Consider the following 16,429-nt stretch of genomic DNA (forward strand, 5'->3'; position numbering starts at 1 on the left):
TGCACCACCAGGGAAGCCCCATTGTGTAGATATTTTTAAAAGTCCTTTGTAAGACATTTTTTGGTTTCCATTTAAAAATATTTTTAAATTAAAAAAATTTTTTTAATTGTCCATCTTTATTAAAGAATAATTGACAAATAAAATTATATATATTTAAGTTGTTCAATGTGACGTTTTGATATATGTGTACATTGTAAAGTGATAACCACCATCAAGGTAATTACAATATCTGTCACCTTACATAGTTACCTTTTTGTTGTTGCTGTTGCTTTGGTGGTGACAACACCTAAGATGAAATCTGTTAGCAAATTTCAAGTATATAATACAAGATTATTAACTCTAGTTATGCTGCTATTAATTAGATCTCAAGAACTTATGCATCATGCATAACTGAAACTTTGTACCCTTTGACCAATATCTCCCCATTTCCCTCACTCCCTAGCCTTACATAATATAAGTATGATTTAAGCATACTTCTTCTCGACCTTACTTCTCCCATGAGGCAACCTCTGCCACCCCAGTATTTTGCCACCTAGTACTCTTGTGCAAAGCGCTCCTATACCTCTTACCAAGGTGTTTTGTAAAGATGTGCTTCCTACCCTCTAAAAGCAAAGCAACAAAGAAAATAACTTTAAAACTTTAAGTGTAAGGTTAGTGTTTAATTTCTCTTCATAACTCTAATACCTAGTTCCCAGCACTTAAAAAGTACTGACCCACAGTATGTAGTAAATATTTACTTAATAAACCAAATAATTCTTGGTGGTAAAATTACTAATTTTTACTAATTTATGGTAGATGCAGCTTTAATATTTAGGATCTTGTAGAACAGCAATGTAGAGTCCATTGGCTTGGTCAGTGTGGAGTTAAAGCTGAATCAGGAACATATGTTAAAAGGGAATGAGCTTCCCATGTTGGTAAAATAATCTTGAATTAATGTACGTAATACACCAGGCATGACATGACTTGTGAACTCCCTGAAATATTGTTATAGTTTTTAGTGTAATCTCCTTTTTGCATTTAGTGGCACCATTGTGTAACTTGGCCTGGAAGAATTTAATTTTAGAATATCTAAAGTATGTTTATGGGGAAAACTTTGGAAGAATTGACATTGCCAACTAACCTTTCCTTCTGAAATCTAAGTCATTATAGGGAAATATTTTTGTTTCCAGAAAGTAAAAGTAGTCAGAATGGCAAATTAGCCACAATTAATGAACTGAACAGAATCAAAAGATTTTACAATCTTCTTTTATTTAAAGAAAAACTATACTAGGAGAAATATTTCTATAAATGACGTGTTTAATGAAGAAGGTTTTAAATACCTCATCTGCATGCAAAGAAGCATCTTTATTTGCAATGATTATTTTCAACTGGAATAAGATATAGAAGTAGAATTATTCTTCTCCTGTAATGATGCCAAGTATATATTGGTATTGAATAAACTGTATTTTTTCTTAATGAACCAATCATCCAGACATTTTGACATTATTATGCCCTCTTTGTTAGCTTATGTTCAGACACTGATCCATCTACCATTTCAGTAGATTAGAAATAGAAACCAGATTTTGACTTACAAATTAATTTCATGTCTGCTATTATTTTAATCCAGAATAAATATATTTCATTAACTAAAAGGTAGAGTCTCTTGAGGAAAGTAATGATAATAACCAATACCTATGTATTTACATAAATACAAAGGTCCTCAATGTCATTTTATGTGTCAGAACTAGATTCAATCTCAAGTCTCCTGATTCTAAAATCCTTGCCCTGTAAACTCTACAATATTGCTTTTACCAATAAACTTAGCCTTTTGTGTCCCTAAACCTCTTCTTTTTGTGTTTTTTTAGCCTTGCTTCTGCTTCCCTCCAAAACATCATTCTTGATGTAGAGGCAAATATTGTGATATCCAGCCAGCTCTGTGAAAATGCTAGCTTCAAATATTACCCAGTCTCTGCCCCATTCCTTCATTTCTTTTTGTTCTTGGCAATGCAACGAGTCTAATGGAGAATCTGGTAAATGAACCACTGTTAAAGAACTAGCACTTTTTGTAGAAAATTATTCAGAGCAATAAATCATGCTTCTGTTAAGACTTTTTTTTAATATAAATTTATTTATTTATTTTTGGCTGCGTTGGCTCTTTGTTGCTGCATGCAGGCTTTCTCTAGTTGCGGTGAGCAGGGGCTACTCTTTGTTATGATGCGTGGGCTTCTCATTGTGGTGGCTTCTCTTGTTGTGGAGCATGGGCTCTAGGTGTGTGGGCTTCAGTATTTGTGGCATTTAGGCTTCAGTATTTGTGGCATGTGGGCTCAGTAGCTGTGGTGTACAGGCTTAGTTGCTCTGCAGCATGTGGGATCTTCCCAGACCAGGGCTCGAACCCGTGTCTCCTGCATTGGATTCTTAACCACTGCACCACCAGGGGAGTCACTGTTATGATTTTTATTGGTAGTGTAGTAGGCTTTTTGGTCACCACAAGCAGTTATTAAATTTCTCTACATACATAAATAAGGTCTTCCTTTTCAGGACTGTTTGTCAATGAATCCCCCTTGAAATTTTAGAATTTTCCCACTCTCACTCTCAGTCATCATTATCAGAGGGTACTTTGTCATCATTTTGCATTTTCCAACAGGCCAATGTACTTCATAGGCAATGTGTTATCAAACGAAAATATACTTCTATGTAGCAAAAATGGAAATAAAGACTATTAACTATTGAGCACAGATAAAAATATGCTGCTCAGAATTACTCACAGCATCGTTGACAACATTGCAACAAAATCTGAAATTTCTGATTCCTGGTATATCCTGATGGTGCCAGTTTGACTATTAAAAAAAAAATCTGGTAATAATATTTGAACGTCAAAGGAAGGACAGACTGGACTATACTTCTAAAACATTTCTATCTAATTTTTTTAATCACCTAAAAAATAAAGGAAAAACAAACAAAACCCAGATAAACCAAAAAAGAAAACTCTATGCCCTGATTAATAATTTTTGAAAATATTTTTTAGGTAATCAAATAATTTAATACAAAATAATTTGCACATTTTTAACATCAGAACAATCCTCTCTTTGTGGATTTCATTTATATCTGACACATGTGTTTGTCCTGGTATTCTGCAGATTAAATGACAGCAAATATTAGTATGTCTAGACTTGTATTCCAACATGCAAACTGTTCTCCCCAGTTTTAGGACAAATAAATGGCTAGGAGGATGAGGTAGTGCACAAAGGAATGGGTTCCAGACATAAAATTCCTATGGTTATAAGGACAGGAACAGATGGTATACTACAGGATTCTCCAAATAATAAGGAACATGCTATTTTATGTGGATCCCTAAAACCTGGTTAAAACCCTTAACACACCTAACGCTCTTGCTCGTGGTTCTTCTGTAATTAGAGTGAAAACAATTAGGCCTCCTTAATGAGTTGAAAGTGAGTTCTTAACCTCTGTTGGTGCTTTCTGACAAAATCCTGAGCTGAGTTCTAAGTTAGATGTGGATATTAAAGTCGATGAAAATATAATAAAGAGCCCCTAAAGAAAAGCAGTCATCGCGTTTCTTTCTTGCCTCCAGGACTCTTTGGCCTTCCTCTCCTGCTTTCCCTGAATGCTCTGTTGCTGCTACACCTGTTTAGGTCCACTTAACACTGCAGTGCTTGTTGGTTTAAGAAAAAGCATGCCAAAGTAAAGGCTTCCAATAAGTGATTTTTCTGCTTAACATGTAAGGTAATTTGTAGAGCCATCAAAATCCAAATGGTTCTTAACTCTTATATGTGTGTGTGTGTACATATACTATTGGGCAATCCTGCAAGAGAAATTGTGTGGTTTGTCAAAGAGTCAATGATGCCTCTTGAAAAATTGTTAAGAAAACATTCAAAAAAGATTGGAAGACAAGTTAACTACTTAATAAGTAACTTCTTCTTAGGTTCACTTTAATTGTGCTCACTTTGCTCACAGGTAAACAAGCTACTGTGAAAAGACATCAATCTCAATTACTATCTGGGTAGAAAAATAAGTAGCTTTTACACTGCCTGTATTGATTTTCTGAAGTTATATATGTGGCATATTTTTTTCAAACTACTTAATTGCCTTGTTTTCAATTTAGGGAAGAATACAGAAGAACGCATTCCTAAAACTGCAGAAATAAATCTTATTATTACTAGGAGTAGAAATTTCGTGTAATGGAAAGAATATTGACCTAGCAATCAGGACTTTCTGAGCTCTAATCCTTACTCTGTTGCTACGAAACTTACTTACCTTCCAGCAAACATCAGTTCTCTGGGTGTCACTTTCCTAAACTGTAAAATGAGGGCTTTGGACTTAATCTCTAAAGTACTATCAAATTCTAAAATTATTTTTACCTACCTTAATGCTATTAAGTGTGTTCCTCAAGTATGCTTTCATTACTTCCCTCAAGACTAGTTTCCTTCTTGAATTTCCCAAATATAGTTTATAGACTTTAAACTAACAGAGGCAAAGGAAGGTAAGAAACTTGTTCTAGGTAAATGCAGATTAGAACTCAGAAACTCCAACATGAATTATCAACTCTATTAAATTCTCAGCCTCCTTGCTCATTAAAAATTTAAATGTTTTGAAAATCCATGTATTAATTACATGAAGCGAGAGATAATTTAGTGAATGTACAAGCAATGACAAGATTACTGTGTCAGTCCAATATGCATTTTGAGAGTAGACTCAAAGAATTTTAGAGCTGACAGGTATATGTAAAAAGAATTAGAGAAGGTGAAAGACTTCTGTCTATGCTCTTGCAGTTCTATTGAAGTAAAATTTACATACAATAAACTGTTAACTTACAGAGTACAGTTTTACTTTTTGACATATGTATCCACTGTGAGTGCCTCACCAAATCAAGAAAATCATAATATGCTTCACCCACAAAAGCTTCTCTGTTACTCTTTGTAACCCTTCCTCACCCTCCTTCATCCCAGGCAGCAATTCACTTGCTTTCTGTTTCTGTATATTAGTTTGCTTTTTCTATAATTTTATAAAACTGTAATGATATAGTATGTATGTGGTTTTGGTTTGCTGTCACTCACTCAGCATATTTATTTTGAGATTCATCCATGGAATTGCTATTGAGAAACAATCCTCCATGAGTCTCTCGTGTTTTCTGTATGTCTTGTGAGCAGAGTCACTGATGGCCTTTGTTCTGTATTATCGTTTTGGGATGTTTGTATAGAGAAGAGACTTGAAAGGTAGAATGTCTCCCTCCAGAGCAAAAGGCAGGTTGGTATACTGTCCAGTATGGTAAAGATATTTGTCTTCCTGTAGGGCAAAGGTTAAGAAGGCTTATTGCCTAGTATAAAATATTTGAATCACTAAGTTTGAGGTCCTTGGCCTGTAACATAATGTATTGCATGTGCCCTGTTCATATTTCCCTGTTGGAACTGGGGCTAAGGGAACCCATGCTACTCAGCCTACTACTATTGTACGTAAGAAAATCCTTTGTCTCTGACCCAAGATGCTCATGTCTTCTGCCATCATTCATAAAATTGTGCCAGACAAACTTGTTAGCTGGCAAATAGAGTAAAATCTCAGATCCTTCACAGCTCTTGACAGTTCATTCCTTTTTATTGCTACTAATCCATTTTATGGATACACCTCAAAATATTAACCCATCCATCAGTTAACGGATGGCTGTTTCTAGTGTTTAGGAATTATGGGAAAAAAAACTGTTATGAACATTTATGTACAGGTATTTGTGTAAACTATACTTTCATTTCTCTTTGGTAAAAACCCTCGAGTAGAATGGCTGGGACGTATAAAGTTATGTGAATTTTTAAAAAAAACTGCTGCACAATTTTACTAGGCGGTTGTATCATTTTACATTCCCACCAACAGTGTATGAGATTGCAGTTGCCTTTTTTTGCGGGGGGGGCTCAACACACACATACATACACATATATCCAATTTTTCTGTCATTTATTTAAAAAGCTCTATTGACTTTTTAGCTGCACTTCCCACTTTTTTCTTTTCTTTTCTTTTTTTAATGATTGCCCTAAAGATTGCAATAAAATTGCCTAGTTCAAAAAGAACCATGTACCACAATGTTCACTGCAGCTCTACTTACAATAGCCAAGACATGGAAGCAACTTAAGTGTCCACTGACAGATGAATGGATAAAGAAGATGTGGCACATATACACAATGGAATATTAGTCATAAAAAGAAATGAAATTGAGTTATAAAGTATAGAATTGAATATAGGGAGTAGATATATATTTTAATTCTTAAAAATATATATGACACAAATACAATTAATAAATTCTGCTTATTGGGTTAAAAACAACAACAACAAAAAGTATATGTCTACATCCCATCACCCAAATGCTCATAGCAGCTTTGTTTGTAATAGCCCAAAATTATTATAAAGACTCAAATGTCTACAAAGAGGTGAATGCATAAGAAAGCTGTGCTATATCCTAACAAAGGAATACTATTCAGCAATGAAAAGACACAAACTATCTTTTCCAATTTTACTGAGGTATAATTGACGTTTAGCACTGTGTAAGTTTAAGGTGTTCAATGTGATGATTTGATACATGTAGACATTGCAAAATGATTACCACAATAAGTTTAGGTAACATAGTCATCACCTCACCGTAGTTACACTTTTTTTTTCTTTTTGTGATGAGAAAGTTCAAGATACACTTTCTTAACAATTTCCAAATATACAATACAGTGTTGTTAAGTATAGTCACCATGCTGTACATTACATCCCCAGAAATTATTCATCTTATAATTGTAAGTTTGTACCCTTTGACCAACTTCACTCATTTCTCCCACTCTTTCCTCACCCTGGCAACCACCAATCTACTCTCTGTTTCCATGTTTGTTTTTTAGATTTTACATATAAGTGATATCTTAGAGTATTTGTCTTTTTCTGACATTTCACTTAGTACAATGCCCTCAAGCTTCATCCATGTTGTCACAAATGGAAGAATTTCCTTCTATTTTGTGACTGAATAATATTCCATTGTATATATTTCCCACATTTTCTTTATCCATTCATGCATCAATGGACACTTAGGTTGTTTCCATGACTAGGCTATGTTCAAAACTGCTGCAATGAATAAGATATAGATACTGCTTTGAGGTAGTGATTTTATTTCCTTTGGGTATATACCCAGAAGTGGGACTGCTGGAGTATATAATAATTCTATTTTTCATTTCTTGAGGAACCTCTATACTGTTTTGTATAGTGACTATCAATTTACATTCCCATCAACAGTGTACAAGGCTTCCCTTTTCCCCACATCCTCACCAGCCCTTGTTACCGCTTGTCTTTTTAGTGAGAGCCATTCTAACAGGTGTGAGGCTATACCTCATTGTGGCTTTGATTTGCATTTCCCTGATGATTAGTGATGTTGAGCATCTTTTCATGTGCCTCTTGGCCATTTGAACATCTTCTTTGGAAATACATCAATTCAGGTCCTTTGCCCATTTTTAAATTGGATTATTTGGTTTTTTTGCTGTTGAGTTGTGTGAATTCCTTGTATATTTTGGATATTAACCCCTTATCAGATGTATGGTTTGCAAATACTTTTTCTATTCTATAGGTGCCTTTTCATTTTGCTGATGGTTTACTTTGCTGTGCCGAAGTTTTTAAATTTGAGATAGTCCCACTTGTGTATTTTTTATTTTGTTTCTTGTGTTTTAGGTGTCATACCCCAAAACTCATTGCTTTGTTTGTGATCAGGTAGACATCTGGCTGAGCTCCACTTAGATGCAAGATCACTGGCAGAGCTCTCTGATTGAGAGGGTCCTCCAGCTGTATTCCACAGTTGGGTGTGGCTAGAGACTGTGCTTCCTGAGCTGGGATCACTGTCCGGGCTCCCTTTTCAGCTGGGGTCACAGGCTACATGCTCCACGACTGGGCTGGGTCACTGGCAAGTCTCCTTGCCTGAACAAGACCACTGGCTGTGTTTGGTGATGAGTCAGAGTCATAGGCTGGGCTTCTCCGCTGGGCGGGGCTGTAGCCTGGGCTCCACAGCGCAGTGCTACCATGGAGCTGTGTCCTGAGGCTGCTCAGGCTTCTCTTCTGGCTCTCTGGTTACGTGAGGCCAGAGACCATGCTCAACAGTTGGGCAGGGCTGCAGGCCTGGATCTCAGACCCACCAGCACTATAGGTGGTCTGCGGCTGCCCAGATTCTCTGGCCAGGCTTCCTGGATGGGCAGGGACGGAGGCTGCGTATTTGCTTTCTTGCTGAAGCGGAGCGGTAAAATGAACTGGTAGGGCCCTTTGACTGGAGACCCAAATCAGTCAAAACTGCCAAACAGGGGCTTCCCTGGTGGCGCAGTGGTTGCGAGTCCGCCTGCCAATGCAGGGCACACGGGCTCATGCCCCAGTCCGGGAAGATCCCACATGCCGCGGAGCGGCTGGGCCCGTGAGCCACGGCCGCTGAGCCCGTGCGTCTGGAGCCTGTGCTCAGCAACGGGAGAGGCCGCAGCCGTGAGAGGCCCGCGTACCGCAAAAAAAAAACAAAAAAAACCTGCCAAACAACCGTGTTCCGGGGCCAGACAGGACCACCGGCAGCACCGTGACTGGGATCTCTGCTCCCGCGCACAGTAAGTAGGAATGTGGTCTGCGGAGCTCTGAGTGCTGGTTGCTGCAAGCCGGGCGCTCTCTGTCTCTATTCGATTTCCAGTGATGGAGCCCTGCCCGTTCCCCAAGTGATCTCTTTGAGGTGAGACCTGAGTGGGCCTCGTTGGAAATGCGTTCCGCCGTGTTGGGAAAGCTGGATGTCTACTGTGGGTTCTCTTTTTCTCACTGGAGAAACTGTAGGTTGGGGTTGAGGAGCGAGCCTCTCCAGGCTATGCTGTGCCGGCCTGGAGGAGGGGCGATGTGGTCAGTGTGACATTCCTCCTACCTTCTAACGTGGTTCTTCTCAGTCTCCGTGGCCCAGGGGGGCGCTTCAGCCTTGCCACTACATTCTGGGATTTTCTCAGTGGTGTCTTGTCTATGGGCAGATGCTAGTTGATCTTCTTGTGAGGGAGACTGAAGTGGATCGAGGTATGTCTCCATCTTGCTGACGTTACCTCGGGGAGGATGCTGCCATAGGCTCAGCTGGGGCACTGGTGGCAAGCTCTTGATGGCCTGGAAAGCTAGGTTGGTGATGGAAGGATCTGCAAAGGCCAAAAAGAAACAAGCTAGTGATGCACACACACCATGAATAAATTTCAAAAACATTGTGCAAAGCGGAAGAGGTCAAACACAAGAGGCTATATTTATATGATTCCATTTACATGAAGTTCTAGAAAAGGCAACCTATCATGACAGAGAGCAAACCAGTGTTACCTGGGGCTGGCAAGTGGGGAAGGGCATTCATTTCAAAATGGCCCAAGGAAACTTTCTGAGGTAATTTAAATGTTTTATAATATATTGTGATCATGTTTACTCAACTGTACACAATAACCCAAAGTCATTGAACTGTAACACCTAAAATGGATGAATAAGATATGTAATAAATACCTTAATAAATCTGGGGAGGGAGAGACAGAGACAGAGAGATTGAGAGAGAGACAGGAGTTGCCAAGGCAGGGAAAAAAATGTACTTTTCCACTTACTTGGTTTGCCAGAGGAAAACAGCCAAAAAGAATAATACAAAGACCTCTGCTGACCAAATTCCCTATGAATTCCATGTGAATTGGCAAGATCCACTTGGCATCCAGAAAGCTTAGCTGAACCAGAATCTAGTAAGCATAGCTTTTAGTTTGATATCCTCTAAGTTATAAGAAGAAACACAGAGAGAGGAATGGTGGTAGAAATGAGTCAATAAGTAGCATGTACTAAATATTGCTTGGTTTTTCTTATTGATTTGTAGATAATAATCTTTATCAGTTGCAATATCTTGTAGCATTTATATCCATGCTTTTTTTTCTTTTGATAAATGGAAGCTTGTAAGGTGGTTATGTTTCTCAATGTCGTTTATTATTTGTGCTTATGATGTATAATGTAAGCAGTCTTCCACTATCCCATGTTCATAATTGTTACTCTCTATTGTCCTCTAAACTTTTATATTTTTGGCATTTTTGACTTAGAATTTATTTATTTGCATATGATTTGAGGTGAGAACTCAGATTCATGGAAAAGTAATTATCTCGTCACTATTGAAACTCAATCTTTCCCCACTATCCTCAAAGCCGCTTCTGTCCTATAAACATGGTTTGTCTCTTAGCACTTTATACTGCCCCCCCCAGGTGGTTCTTCCTCAGAAATATCTTAGTACTTGGCCCTTCGTCATTTTCCATAAGCTTTAGAATTTGACAACTTAACTTGTCAAGATCTGAAATAAACAAAATCTTGTAAGTTTTAATGGATTAACTTGGGGACAACTGGTTAAAATATTTGCATCTTCCAAACCAAGAACATGATATATCTCTCTAATTATTTATGTCTTTTCAGTGTATTTGGACATTTAATTTTTTCATAGAGATCTTAAAGACTTAGATTTATTAATATTATTAATTATTTATATATTAATTTATTAATGTTTTGTATATCGATACTTTTATAAATATTACTTTTTGAACTATATTCTATTTAAAAATGCAGTTGCTTTTTTGATAATAATCTTATATTCAGCAATAATGGTAAATTCAGTAGTTCTAATAATTAATCTGTACTTTCTCTTGTGTTTCATAGACGGAAAATTGTATCATCTGAATATAATGAGCGATTGATGTCCTTTCCTTTTCTTTTCTAACATACTTTGTTTGATATTGATACTCAAATATCTGAATAATTTTTAACATTTTGACCAAGCTGTCTGGTTGTTGTTTCCCCTATTGGACCTAAAAATTAATTTGCTGTTTTCTCTTGTTCATGAGTTTCATTGTAGGTTCATAGTCCTTAGAATTTTTCTTCTGTAAAGACTCTTTGAAACCTGGCCTAAAGACAGGCTTCTCCAAACAGGATCTGAATTTGCATCTTCTTAGGCTCATGAGGGCACTATAAACTGTAAATACATTAAGCTAAAAATTCAAGATCAATCTTAGCAAATGCCCTGGACTATTAGATCTTTAATATCTTAGCAGCTCAACGTTGCCTTTTAAAAGACTTTTAAAATATTTTATAAAACATTTTTAATTGTTTTTCATCAGGAGATCATTTAATGGATCTAGTTCCCTAGCTGCAAAACCCCTTTTTAAATTTTTAATTGAGGTATAATTGACATATAACATTATGTTTCCAGTGTACAACATAATGATTCAATATTTGTATACACTGCTAAGTGATCACCATAATAAGTCTAGTTAACATCCGTCACCATGCATAGTTAACAATTTTTTTATCCTGTAATGAGAACTTCTAAGATTTACTCTCTTGGGAACTTTCAAATATACAACACAGTATTATTAACTATACACAACATGGTATACATTATATCTCCATGACACATTTATTTATTTATTTATTGACACATTTATTTTTATAACTGGAATTTTGTATCTTTTGACTCCCTTCACTGGTTTCCCCATCTGCACCCTAGACTTATTTCACTTAGCATAATGCTCTCAAGGTCCATGCATGTTGTTGCAAATGACAAGATATCATTCTTTTCTATGGCTGACATATATATATAGGCTTCCCGGGTGGAGCAGTGGTTGAGAGTCCACCTGCCGATGCAGGGGACATGGGTTTGTGCCCCGGTCCGGGAAGATCCCACATGCCGCGGAGTGGCTGGGCCCATGAGCCATGGCTAAGCTTGCCCCTTAGGTCAAAGCTCCAGGACAAGCAAATAGGCCTTTTTCACAAAAAGACTAGGTATGTGTTTCATTCTGCTGTTAGTGCAATGCCCTGGGAGTTGTAGCCTGCCCAAAACTGTCTCTCCCATCGTTATAGTCCTGTGGGACCCAGGAATGCAAGACCCCTGGTCACCAGAGCTGGGTGATCAAGGGGCATCCCCTGGGTGGCAGCTGCAAAAACAGGGACACTAGATATAAAAACCAGGGCACCAGATGCATGTAGGCCCATCTGGGAGATGCTGGCACTCGAGCACAGCAGAGGGAAAACACAAAGATAGCGCCCAACAGTCAGCCTTTAGATGTGTGCTTAGTTAGAAGCCTGCCCCTCAGGGTGCAGCTATGATGATAAGCAAATAGGCTTCTTTCACAGAAAGACTGAGTTCCTTGGTCTGTTGCTTCTTGCTGTGTCCTGGGAGTGGTAGCTGTTTAAGAACTCTTTCTCTGTTACAGGTCTGTGTGACCCATGAATATAAGCCCCACTGGCCACCAGAGCCAGGCCATATAAAGATGTTCTCTGTTGGCAGCCACAAAACTTGGCACTCCAGACAAGGACATAGACTCCTTTCTGGAGGATACTGGCAAGCTGGCATGAGGCAGAGGGCGAGCATGAAGATTGTCCACTGGCCTCCATTCCCTGATAGCAGTTACATGGTCCCTTAGATATGCTCCAAACCTGAAGCCTGCCTCTCAGGACAAAACTCCTGGACAAGAAACTGGAACTCTATCACGGAAAGACTGGGGTGTGTTTCAGTCTGTGATCTATGCATTGCTCTGGGGGTGGTAGCCTGCTAAGATCTGCCTATCCCACTGTTACTTTCCCATGGGACCCAGGAACACAAGTTCCTGTGGTCTCCAGAGCCAGGAAGTCAAGGGGTGTTCCCTGGGCGGCAGCCAAAAGAACTGGGCACCAGATGTGTGTAAAAGTTCCCTTCTGGAAGGGACTGGCGCTCTGGAGCATGGCAGACAGAGATGGCAAAGATGGTGCCCGCCACTGTCTGTTCTGGAGAGCGTTCCAGCAGGCTGCTAGACATGTGTGTTAAGCTAGATGCCTATCCCCCAGGCTGAAGCTTTATGGTTGCAATAGGCTGTGTCTGCACTGAGCCCCAGGGCAGGTGAGTCAGTGTGCGGGCCCTGTAAGGGCCCCTTCTTAGCTTGCTACAGCCTTGTGGGTCTCTTGAACACAAGCCCCATTCGTTTCCAAAGCTAGATATTTTAGGGGCTCATCTCTCAGGTCCAGGTCTTAAAAGTTAGGGTACCCAATGTGGGGTTCAAACCCTTCACTTCTCAGGAAGAAGGTCCACATTTTGAGTTCCCTCCCAATTATGCATCACTGTGCTAGGGTTGGGTTTACGGTGGGATTGTGTCCTAGTCTCTCAAACTGCTTTCATGTGGTTTTTTTCTCATTTATGCAACATGTAGTTGTTGCTTAGCCAGGCTGTAGGTGTTTTTCAGAGGAAATTGTTCCATGTGTGTCTGTAGTCTTGGCGTGTCTGTACAAGGAGGTGAGCTCAGGATCCTCCTACATCCCTATCGTGAATCAGAACCCAGAAGTGCTTAATCTTTACATGACTATCTAAATTCTGTATTTGAGAAGCCCAGGAAAAATTATTTATAAATTTTCAAATATTACTTATAAGATTAAGATGATTTTGAAGAGTTAGAAATTATTTTAACAATGAAAAGCTATAAATATGTACTTGTTTCAAAGCCTATTAACTAGGAAGATAGTCATGCCTAATTAAAAAATAAATACCTTTCTACTTTTTCTAAAATTGTCATTTCTTTATACATGGTAATACAAATGTAGAAGACAAAAAAAGTGCCAAAAGCTCTTAAGAAATGCAGATGAAAAATGAGTATTTTTGTCACTAGGAAATGTTTTCTATCATGACTTGATTCAAAGAGTATGAACCTAGTTGTGCGCTACTTTTTTCTTCTCTTGGAGAATCATTCAGATTCTAAAGTGATGTTAAAATGGAAAAACTATGAAATATTTCTTAGAATATCTCCATCCCTTCCATGTACATTTGTATTTCATACCATTCCTTTATATTTTCCAACGACTATAATAATAAATATTTAATCTCAGTTTGAACTTTGGACCCTAATCTCATAAAATTTAACAGAAAGTCAGTTTTTAAGTGCAATCTTTGGGTCTTAATGATTCATACTCTCTGTTTCCCAAATTTCTACCAGGCACTTTTGCCCAGCTTACCATTGATAAGGCTAAGAACCTATCTGTGGGTTGTCTATTATGTAGATAATACTTCAACCCTAAAAACAAAGGGTTTTACTGAGGATTTCTAGTTGGTATGTGTTTCTAGATCTACTTTAAATGTGTGGATTTCATAGAAACATAGCACCGTTGCATCTCAATAGGAAATGCAGAAACACTTTGGTTTATCAAACTACCACACTATGCTCCAGAATGGTGCAGATATTCCTTCCATGGAGACGTTCCATCTTTATATTGATTTCATCTAAAAACTTATACCAAAGATCCATTTCAATATCAGTGCTTCTTTATAGATTTACCATTCAATTTTATGACCTTCAATATAAATTTTGGAGGAAGATATTGATGGAAAGTATTGCTTAAATTTGAAGATGATCTGTGAATTTGAGTTCCTTGCAAGAGAACAAAGAACAAAAAATAAACCAAAGACCAAAACTCAGATTAGAGTTCAGGAGCAACACATTCATCTTACATACCTTTCAGGGGAAAGGAAATATCAATTGAGAAAATTGAAGCAGCCCATGTGTAAACTGCCTGATAGATTTTCCATGTCTCAAGGAGGATGACAGCATCACCTCACTTTTCAGATAGAGAGTTTGGGGAAGTCTTAGAGGTTTTTTTTTTTTAAGAAATTATTTAAAATAAAGAAACATACCCGGTGCCCCATATATCAGATGCATTCTTGGTGGGGTTAGGTAAAAGCTTTCTGTGAATATATACTCCAATAAAACCTCAGGTCAAAGTACCAAAATAAAAATAATATGATTCTGCCCCAAACTCCTTTGCATAAATGCATATCGTAATACTTCACAGGGAACTTTTTGTTATTGTTGTTAATGGGATTTGATTGAAATTCATGCGGGCACAGATGAATGGGGGCACTAAAAACTAAATTGAATGCATGTGCTTTTCCAGAAGCAAACTCATCTGTGAAGCTGATGGAAAATATAATCGAATGTTATATATAAATGTGTTATAAGGGAGGATGGCAGAAATTATGACCCTGCTGGTGATGAAGCCCATTATCTTATATCATGACCGTTTCAAATATAGTAAACAATAAATTCATTATTATTACTGGACTTTAAACCCAAGCAAATCTCTAATATCGCATAGTAAAATCATACAAAAGAAATCAACCATGCTAACTCTGGTAATACTTTTCTAGTTAAATACTTTGAATTGCATACCGATCATAACGTAAACTGCATTTAAAAGGTTAGTGACTATAGCTCCTCTGAGGACAACAGTGAAGTATTACCACTCTTCCCCATTTCAAAAGGGAAAATAAATTGAAGGTCATGAACCAAATGTCTTTCCAGATTTTAGCAAAATGGATATGGAATTTAATATATAACAAAAGCTGAGTAATAGTTTCACTTTCACTCTGAAGTGAGAAGTGTTCTCTGTATTCCATATTCTAATAAATTGTAATCTCCTAGAGGTGAAAAGTAAGCAGTCATGTAGCTCTCTCTGGCTCCCTTCAAGTAGGTGAATGTCTATACATCTCTGCTTCTCATGGCACCAATTGGGCTGATTTGACTGGTGCTAGGCTCAAATCCTAGATGGCCTCACTCGCAAGGTGGCCACGTTGATACAGTCTATTGGCTGGAAGTTCATCTGAAGCTGGAGGCCTTAGCTCTCCTCCCTGAGATCTTTCCATGTGGCTAGGTTGGGGTTTTTACAGCATCTTGGTCTCAGAGTAGTTGAATTTCATGCATGATGGCACACTGTTCCCAAAGTACCAATGCTTCTTAAAGCTTAAGCCCAGAACTACCAGAACTAGCAAAGTGTCCCATCATTTTTGCCATACTGTATTGCTCAGGTAACAGGTTCACATTTAAGAGGAGGAGACAACACAAGGATATAAAATACAGGGGAACCTCATAACAGGTTATCATGTACCTCAGCATACAGATGGTACTAACTGAATAATTCTTATATGAATGAATTATAGACCAACTGGAGTCAGCCATATAATCTAGTAGAAAGTATTTCTGATAGACTGTTAAGCTGTGGAAAAGCCATAAGCCAGGAAAATTCCTGGCATGTTTGAAAAACAATAAAGAGGACAGTAGGGATAGGACATACTTAGCAAGGGGATAGTTCTGCTGGAAGAGGTTAAGAATGCAGGCAGGAGTCAAATCACATAAGGCATGGTAGGGATTTTTTAAGAATAAATCCAAAAAGAAAGCCTTAAAGATTTTTAAACTGAGGCATGACATGATTGTATTTATTTCTAGAGAACAATATGGATTCTCCATGTCAAATGAATTGGGGTTGAAGGTGTTGAGGACAAAGTGGAAGAAGGCACACCAGTCATGAAAATATTATAATGACACAAGTGAGAAATGAGGGTAGCTTAGACCAGATTAATGGTATAGATTTGGAGAAATATAGAAAGGTTTGGTTATTGTTTGGAAATTTTTCT

This window comes from Neophocaena asiaeorientalis, unplaced genomic scaffold, assembly GCF_003031525.2.
Source record: "Neophocaena asiaeorientalis asiaeorientalis breed wild unplaced genomic scaffold, Neophocaena_asiaeorientalis_V1.1 scaffold170, whole genome shotgun sequence".
NCBI classification, from domain to species: domain Eukaryota; kingdom Metazoa; phylum Chordata; class Mammalia; order Artiodactyla; family Phocoenidae; genus Neophocaena; species Neophocaena asiaeorientalis.